The sequence below is a fragment of the Python bivittatus genome, unplaced genomic scaffold, assembly GCF_059951505.1.
Source record: "Python bivittatus isolate LINGU-HERP-01145 unplaced genomic scaffold, Pbiv_v1 ctg000480_np1212, whole genome shotgun sequence".
Taxonomy (NCBI): Eukaryota; Metazoa; Chordata; class Lepidosauria; order Squamata; family Pythonidae; genus Python; species Python bivittatus.
This window is the reverse complement of record NW_028277075.1, coordinates 72,894,078-72,902,974: the sequence shown is the minus strand read 5'-3', so window position 1 is coordinate 72,902,974 and position 8,897 is coordinate 72,894,078. Positions and strand designations below refer to the sequence as shown.

The 8,897-nt window shown below is 37.7% G+C and overlaps 1 long non-coding RNA gene across 1 annotated transcript; it reads left to right on the top strand.

Moving 5' to 3' along the window:
• The first annotated feature begins 231 nt into the window (after positions 1 to 231).
• LOC148215041 (uncharacterized) lies at positions 232 to 8,467 on the top strand. The gene is made up of 3 exons (XR_015797151.1): positions 232 to 5,946; positions 6,655 to 6,755; positions 7,015 to 8,467. It is a non-coding gene; the product is annotated as an uncharacterized LOC148215041 (long non-coding RNA).
• The last annotated feature ends 430 nt before the right edge of the window (positions 8,468 to 8,897 follow it).

Here is an 8,897-nt window from a genome sequence, read left to right as displayed (position 1 = left end):
ACTCATTTTGCTTTCTAATTGAAATGTTTGCCCCAAAAAATTTCTTCTGTTTTGAAGTACTCAAATATAGCCCTGGAGATCTGATGTCCAGATGCATTGGCTGATGGTGATGGGAGCTGTAGTCAAACATCTGGAAAACACCATTTGATATAGGCCATTAAATAGTTTGATTTTGGTGTATTGTTTTGTCCAAAGGGGTGGGGGGGGGTGGGAGTCCTTTCACTAGTTTGGTGCCATGGCAACTTTTTCTTGTCCTCTCAATGGCAATTCAAGAGCCACATACCTTAACTGCATCATGCATCTCAGGAGTTTGATATTGTGTGCTCTGTGAAATTATGCCAAGGACAATTTATCTCAAACTGTTCTTTATCTGCCTATAATTTGGGTATTCCTTTGGATCAATGTAACAGGGAGAGTTAGGTTGACTGTAATCAGAGAATAAGCTCAGTGCATCTTTCTCTGCTCTCATTAAAACATGCAGTATTTATCATAATGACTGCAAAAGCAGGTATTCACCTTCCTGTGGAAATAAGCTACCATCACAGATGTAAGGTTACAAACAGAATTTTCATACACCTTCCATTATCCGAAATTCAGTTATTTTTACTCAATTCATACAGTAACCAAGTGTACAGTTAATCCAGTGTAATGGAACCAGCTGATAAAGACATAAATGAACTGTGTCAATCTTTTTGCCTGTGATCATATGGATTCCTTGCATCCCTTAAAATCTATTGTTAGATAACCATTCCAAGAAGTAGTTAATCCAGTTCTTCAGTATGAACTGGTCCTCACTATGACTAATATGAAGTTCAAACCAGATAACTTTTTTAGGAGTTTATCACATGGGTTGTGAAGTTATTTCCTTAAACAACCTTACCTCTCTACTTTTACTTCCAATTTTGCATACCAGAGTGACCACCATTATGACTATAGAGGCAGCACATATACACATAGCTGAGATGAGATATATGCCCCTCTGAAAGCTGGAAGATCTTTGATATGTGCAGGAGTAATAATGACTAGTACTTTCTCAGGATCCTGGATTATTGTGTTCATTTTAGCCCTCAATAGGTTAAAAACAAAGATGCACTTTACTCATGCTGATTTCAATTTTTTCAGTTTCCCAGTATAGCCAACAACTCTGGAATTCTACCCAAGAATCCACCAGGGCTCTCCCTGCTTACCTTCTGAGCCCAGACAAGGTTGGTTAGGTCCCCTGAAGTTTGAGTACTGGGCAAGGACCGTTACTACTGAAAATGCAGTTGATAGGTATTTTCTTTCAGCTGAAAAATGTTTACTTTTTCTTAAATAGTCAGTTTCCTAGGTAAATATTTCCAGAGCAACCCAATTCTACATGAACTTCAAATGAATTGATTCCATATCAGTTTAGTAATGGCAAATTGGAATAGCTCTACAATATGAAACGGTATGTGGAGCATAGCAGTTCACATTTTCTTTGGACTAAACAACTAAAAAGTGTAAGTGACGAGGATAATTCATTTGCCTGCATAATAGTTTTTATAGTGATCTACAGGAACATTTCCATAGGCATCTGGTTAGCCACAGTGGGAAATATTGCTCTAGTCTAGCTAGGCCTTTGATCTAACCCAGCAAGACTCTTTTTTCCACATTTCTAAATATAACGTTAAGCACCTGACTATAACCGGCTGTGAAAGTGAGTTAACTTAAGCCTTTTCTTGTATCGTAAATCACATTGGGCTAGAGTGGCATGTTAAAATTGTATGAGTAATATAAAATCAGGTCTGGGCACTACTGTAATAATGGATAGAACAACTTGATAACTTGACAAGGTTTTACACTGCTAATATCTCAGGTTTGTTTTTACTTCCTTTTACTATTATCGAGCAGAGGTACGGGAAATAAAAATAACTCTGCATTCTATAAATCCTTAGCCAAAATACTACCAGCATGCAGCCAAAAAGTTATTGGTATCTTCTACTGATAATGTACCAATATGCTTTTACATGGTATGCACACTGTTTTTTCCCCTAATAGTTTTTTTTTTAACACAGGAAAGTGTAAAACTTACAGAAAATATATTGTCTGTGTCTTAGAACATGATGATTGGAACCAGATTTAGTCATGCTGAGATCCAGTGAAATGAGACTTAAGCTAGTTACAATTATTGCTCAGGGATTGTAGTAGGTCTGTTCTATGCATGGATGAGTCCAACTCCAATCCAATAGATGTCTGTTCTTGCCAACATGAATGGAAAATAAAAACACAATTTTTCTTAGAGATCGTAACAAAATTATGACATTCTGATGTAAGTGATTGCCCAACTTCAATTTCACTTTATATTCATGTCTGTATTCCTTTTAGGAATAAAGTATTTTATAGAAAATTTCAAATTTTTGTTTGAATTTATGTTGCATGCTGAAAAAAACTCACAGTGTACTTATACAGGTCTGAAATAGGTTGTTGTTTTTTTGCATAGATATTTAGCACAATACTTGTTTATTAATCAAGCTCTCTCCCCATAACACTGGCTGATTTGCTCTGATGATATAACAGATCTGTAGTAATAGGACTCATGGCTTCTTTACCATGAGAAGAGTATATAAATGGATTAAACCTAGCTTTTTGCTGTCATAGATTATTAGGTAGCACCTCCAGCTGATGATACTGTACCTCACATCCAAGGTTATTACAATGTCAAGATTTTATGTTCTTCTCTTGTCCTAATAATGAGCAGTTACGAATTTTATTTTTCACAGCTTCCACTAAGCTCAGGTTTTCATTAGGTTTTCTACCATGAATTCAAGATTACTTCTTGTATATCATCCCTAAAGACCTATAAATATCAATGTGAAATCAATATTTTTCCCTCTGATGTGCCCCACTTTTATTGAAATCATTTGTCATACTTTGGCTTTTGCTGTCATGCTTGAGAGATGGTTGAATCTTTGCAGTTTGCTTGGCTGTCATTTGTAAATCTGACTATGTTGTTTCTCAGCTCTGATTCCAGCATAGGTTACAATAGAAATCCAGGATGGGTAGGTATTATTTTCTTCTATTGCAAGAACAATCTATTAACTTTTATCGTATGATTTATATTTTTAAAACCTCATAAATGTTACCAATGCATGAGTAGATCCTTTATTTTATATCAAGATTTTATAAAGAGTTTTTCATGAAATATTTCCTTAAACATAATTTCAGAAACCAATTATACAGTATGCCGCTAATTATCCCTATCTATATGATTACTGACATTCATAAAGAACACTAAAAATTAGTACGGCTTTTAGTCCACAGTGGCTATGGTTCTATTTAATAAATGCTTTCCATTAATTTACCTGAAACAGATTATTAATCTAATGGTCTTACTATTTTTGGATCTACCATTTACAAGTTGTTATATTACTTTCCCATTCTCAGATATGGAAACTGATTTTAGGGGTAAGTTGCATATTCTTATCAAGCAAACATCAGAACACAGTTTTTTTAAAAAAATTTAGCAGTAAAACTTAATTTCTCACCATAATTTAACTCAATTCTTCAGAAGCCCTCATGGAGTTTATTTTCCCTTAACAAAAAATAAATCCAAGCATAGTACTTACCCTACAGTGAAGACGGGTACAAACAATTTATTTTTTTGCAACCCCGTTTTCCAGTTGATACTTGTTCAGTTTCTTCCTTCTGCCCTTCTTTATAATTTGGTTTTAATGCCTTTCCCAATATCTACACATTATTTTCTGTTTTTAGTTGCTTTAATAACTTATTAATTGTGCTAAAGTATGTGTTGGTTTTTGTTCTTATTCATGTGTGTTGTTATACTCAAGCATAATATGCATCTATAAGACAGTCCCCTACTTATGAACTTTTGAGTTGCGAACTTTTGCTGATATGAACAAGATGGTCCCGGAAGTCAGGAGAAAGTGGGAAAAGGTTAATTTCTGGTGTGCCACAAACTAACCCTTTCCCACCTTCTCCCGATTTCCAGTCTTGCCTTCTTGCATGTTTAGTTGTGTGTGGTGTGTGGCGACTGCAAATGTCTGCAATTAAGCACAAGAGTGATAATGGGGAGGGGAGTAGTGTGAAGAAGCGCCAATCCATTATGATGCTAACGAAGATGGAGATATTGAAGAAAATAGAGGAGGGGGGGAGAAGATGGTGAACTTGGCATGTTCCTATGGCATGAATTGTTCCACGATCAGAACGATCATTAAGAACAAAGACAAGATCATGAAACATGAAAAATTCTGTGCCTATGCAATCCACAATAAAAGCAACAGGAGAGGAAAAGTGATGGAAGAGATGAAGACGCTGCTCACATTGTGATCCAGGAGAAGGCTAAAAGCTTATTTCATGACTTGCAACAGAAGGATGGCGAAGGTGCTGCTGAAGAAGTGTTCATTGCAAGTCATGTGTGATTCCAGTGCTTTAAGGCTCATGTGAACCTTCATGACGTGAAAGTGAGTGGCGAGGTGGCGAGTGTGGACGAGGCTGCAGCCAAGGAGTTCCTGGAAACCCTCAAGGAGATAATTGGGGAAGGTGGTTATTTGCCTCAGCAAATATTCAGTGTGGATGAAACGAGGCTTTATTGGAAGAAAATGCCAGAGAGAACATACATTAACAAGGAGGAGGAGATGATGCCAGGCTTCAAAGCTGCAAAGAATAGGTTAACTGTGCTGCTAGGTGGCAATGCTTCTGGTGACCTGAGCATAAAACTGCTGCTAGTCTAGCACTCAGAACCTGCAAGCTCTCAAGAATATCTCAAAGAACTCACTTCCTATTGCGTGGAAGGCTAACAAGAAAGCTTGAGTCACCCTTCTCATCTCTGAAGACTGTTTTTTTCCACCATTTCATCCCAGAAGTGGAGAGGTACTGCCACAAGAAAAACACGAACTTCAAGATTCTGCTCATATTGGATAATGCCCTGGGTCATCCACCTTACTTGGACAATTTCCATCCAATTGTGAAGGTTATGTATCTGCCTCCCAACATCACCTCCCTTCTGCAGCCTATGGACCAGGGAGCGATAGCAACCTTCAAAAAGTATTATCTTCAATGCATGTTTAGGCAGGCAGTTCCTAAGCAGACTCCCAGATGATTTTGCGCCAGTTTTGGAAGTCTTACGACCTCTAGAAGGCTATCAAGAACTTCAACGCAGCCTGGCATGAGATTACCCCTGAGAACACAAACGGGGTGTGGAAATGTCTGTGCCCTCACTTCATTCATGACTTTTGAGGGTTCGAGGCGGCGGAAAGGGAGTTGCAGGGCATTGTCAGCAGCTTGGTTGCCCTCAGCAAGGAGCTTCAGCTCGACCTGGAGGAGGGGGACTTTGATGAACTGCTAGCTGCACACACGGAGGACCTCTCCAATGAAGATCTCATGGAGTTGGAAAAGCAGCGAAAACAAGAGGAAGAGGAAGACATAAAACCACTGAAGTGCTTCCAGACCAAGCTGATGGCAGAGGGGTTCAGCTTGATTGAGAAAGTGCCATCATTGTTTTGAGGTGCAGGACCCTAACATCGAGTGCTTCACCAAGGTATCTGCAGCTGCCCATGATGCAATCCAGTGCTACAGCGTCATTTACAAGGAAAAGAAGGCCACCGCCCTGTCAGGTTCAGCCCAAAGAACTCCACGAGACAGTGCAAATACAGTTCTGTTGCGTTTATTAGCTTCCATCTCAAGACAGAAATCTCTCCAGACTGAACCTAAGTTCCCAAGCCAGCAAGCCACAACACTGTGAATTCCTTAGGGTGGTGCCAGTCTCATTTTCTTAAACTTCCCACGCTCCTGTTGAGGGCTAAGGAAACGCTTATCTCCCTGAGCGTGGCCTTCATAACACCATTCCATCACATGCGCAAAGTTCACTGGACCGCTTCTTCAGGAAGGTGGAGAAATGTGCTGTTTCAACTCTGGAGGATGAGCCTACGCCATCACTACAAGCGCCGATGTTGCCACTTGTGTAAGGTAAGAACTGTACCGTGCATGTTTTTTAATGCTTGTTGGACTTGTGAACAAAATGGACTTACAAACAGCCTCTTGGAATGTAACCTGTTCATAAGTAGGGACTTATAAGGATATAAGGATATTCAACCATTTGGCTTAAATAAGTTTCATAGAACAAGGACAGATAAACGTGTTCCTTCCTTGTAGTTAAAAACAATAAGGATTTAGTGAACGGTAAGGATGCTACTTAAACCTTATAGGAAGAGATAAATATATGAACATAATATCCGTAATACTTTGGAAAAGTTAAATGTATCTGCAGGAAAAGTTATATAAGACAACTACCTTTTTTTTTTAAACTAAAGTACAAAGTAATCAAGCGGAGATTGTGCAGATTGTTGGAGCAGCATGAATTCTGGGAAACTAGCACTTGAATGTTTCATCAGATAAGCTGGGTTTGCTGGCTTCCAAAAGCTCCTGCAGCAATAAACTATCTTCCAAGGTGCCGTAGGATTCTTTGCTGTAACAGAACAAAAGATGCCTATGTTTCTTTCTCTTCAAAATATTTGCATGCCTTTTCTTGCTTTATTTCTATCAATATAAGAACAAGTAAAATATAGAGATTAATATTTTAAAATAATTCCTTCCTCACGATCAGAGCAGCAGCAAGCTTCTCTGCAAGTACATTTGGGAGAATCCCACTAAAATCATCCGTGTCAACTTTTCCAGGGAGGATTCAGTGAGGCATCTACATTCCAATCTTGGAATTATCAACTCCTTCCCTCCTGGCTCCTGCAGTTCTGTTTCTCATCGTCTGTCAACACAATATAGTAAGTAGGTGTCACTGCAGCAGTGAAATCTAAAAATAATCTTACTCACTTTTGCAACTAACATGTAATCATTCCATGTGAATGTGAGAGGGTAAATTGATGTGTTAGGGACCCAAACCAACCCTATGGTAGGTTCCACATTAAATAGTTTCCTTTACTCATCTAATGGTTTTCTTCACTGTAAATGCTCTCCACCCATTCTTGAATCAGCAGAAAAACTGTACCTGCATTAAATTTGCTGTCTTATCTCACATTCTAGTAAGATAGTGCTCAAGATTTTGCAGTCTGGACCTCAAGAGTACATGAAATGAGAAATGCCAGGTGTACAAATTGGATTCAGAAGAAACAGAGATTGCATTGCTAACATCCAACTATAATGGAAAAACAAGAGAGCTTCAAAAAGAAATCTATCCTTGCTTTGTGGAAGATACCAGGCTTTTGAGGGTGTAACCACAGTAAATTGGTCAAATGATGTCCATTGGGTCACAAAGAGTTGGAAGGGACCGAACGATAACAAATCCTGTGTATATTGCCTCTGTTCCCAGCCACTGCAAATCCCCTGACATTCATCCAAGGTGATATTGACAAAAGGTAGTATATTGTATTCACCTCCTTCAGTCAGAATGAGGGGAGAATTTTAACACTGATACAGCTAAGGACAACTTAAGACTGGCTTACTGGCTAAGTTCAAGATGAAACATTAACATTATGGGGCAAGGCAGAAAAAAAGATGTTGTGGGCAGGCCATGGTTAGGTACAAGTGGAGAAAGGCTTTCATCCAGAATGCAGCATGTCCATGTTGGAAAGAGGAATAACTGCCATCTGCCATTTACCATGCTCAGCCCAAATTAGGTCAACGCTACCCTACAACCGAGATCATCCTATGGCATTAGCAGGTGAAGTGGACATCATAGTTGTGGCCAGGAAATTATAATTTTAAAATTAAAAATGCCTTATTAGGCTCTAACCAAGATAGAACACTACTCTTCAACCTTGCTACCTTGATTTTCCAGGTCAGCTTCCCTGAGAAGGAATTCTACTTGTATTGGAAAGCCAGCTGGTTGTAAAGGATAGGAATTCAGAAGTGGAAGTGGAAGGAATTTAGAACAGGAGAAGTCACACCTTCTAATAGAAAATCTAACTAGTCAACAGCCAGCAAAGTGTATCCTGGTAATGCCTTTTAGGTGAGATCTCCAGCATCTGCTGCCTGATTATTAGGGGACTTTTAAAATGGCTTATTTTTTATTATTTGGTTGTGTTTTTTAAAAAGTACAATTTTCCCCTAATTCTTCATTATCCCAAATGTTAAATTTCAGTTTTTATTTAACTTGCAAGGGGACAACATGATGATATTGTTCCATCATTTTATTTGAAAAATTGGATTGAAATTTATTTTTTAGCGTGAAAGGATAACTGGGATGGCGGTGACTTTGTTAGACTGCTGACGACTATGGTTTAATGCATCTGATCATTTGTCTCACTAAGAATTTAATATTTATTTGCTCAAGAATCTATAACAAACTGTTTGCTTTTAAACTAGGTTATAAAGCATTAGGTAAATTTGTTGGACATTTTATTTATTTTACTGCTTGGTATACTGTAAAAAGAAGTGAAATAAAATACAAATTTCAAACACTTGCAAATTCATGCATGCCCATAAAAATGCACTATATCTCCTTTTTTTCAAATATACTTTTCTTCTTTTTCTGATCTTGCCACAGAGAATATTTCTAAGAATCCTATTTGGATATAATTGATCTAAACATAATTCATTACACAAATGATTGGAAGTAGGGATTGCTTTGCTACACACAATACATTTAAGTTAATAATGTTAAACTCAAATCAAGTTAATAAAGTTAATTTAATATTTTAAAACAAATTTAATAATTTAATTTAATAATTTAATGTATTAAATTTAATAATTTATTAAAGTTAATAAATTAAATAAAGTTAAGCTGCTCTTATTTTAATTCTCCAATGGTAACTACAGCTGGATATCGGAGTATGAATTGTTAATTTGTTTGTTTAGGGTGATGTGTGAAGCAAATAATGTTACAACAGTGCTGAAGAAATGGACTTACGACTGGTCCCTGAAGTTACGGTTGTTACAGTGCCCCCACGGTCATGTGATCGCGATCT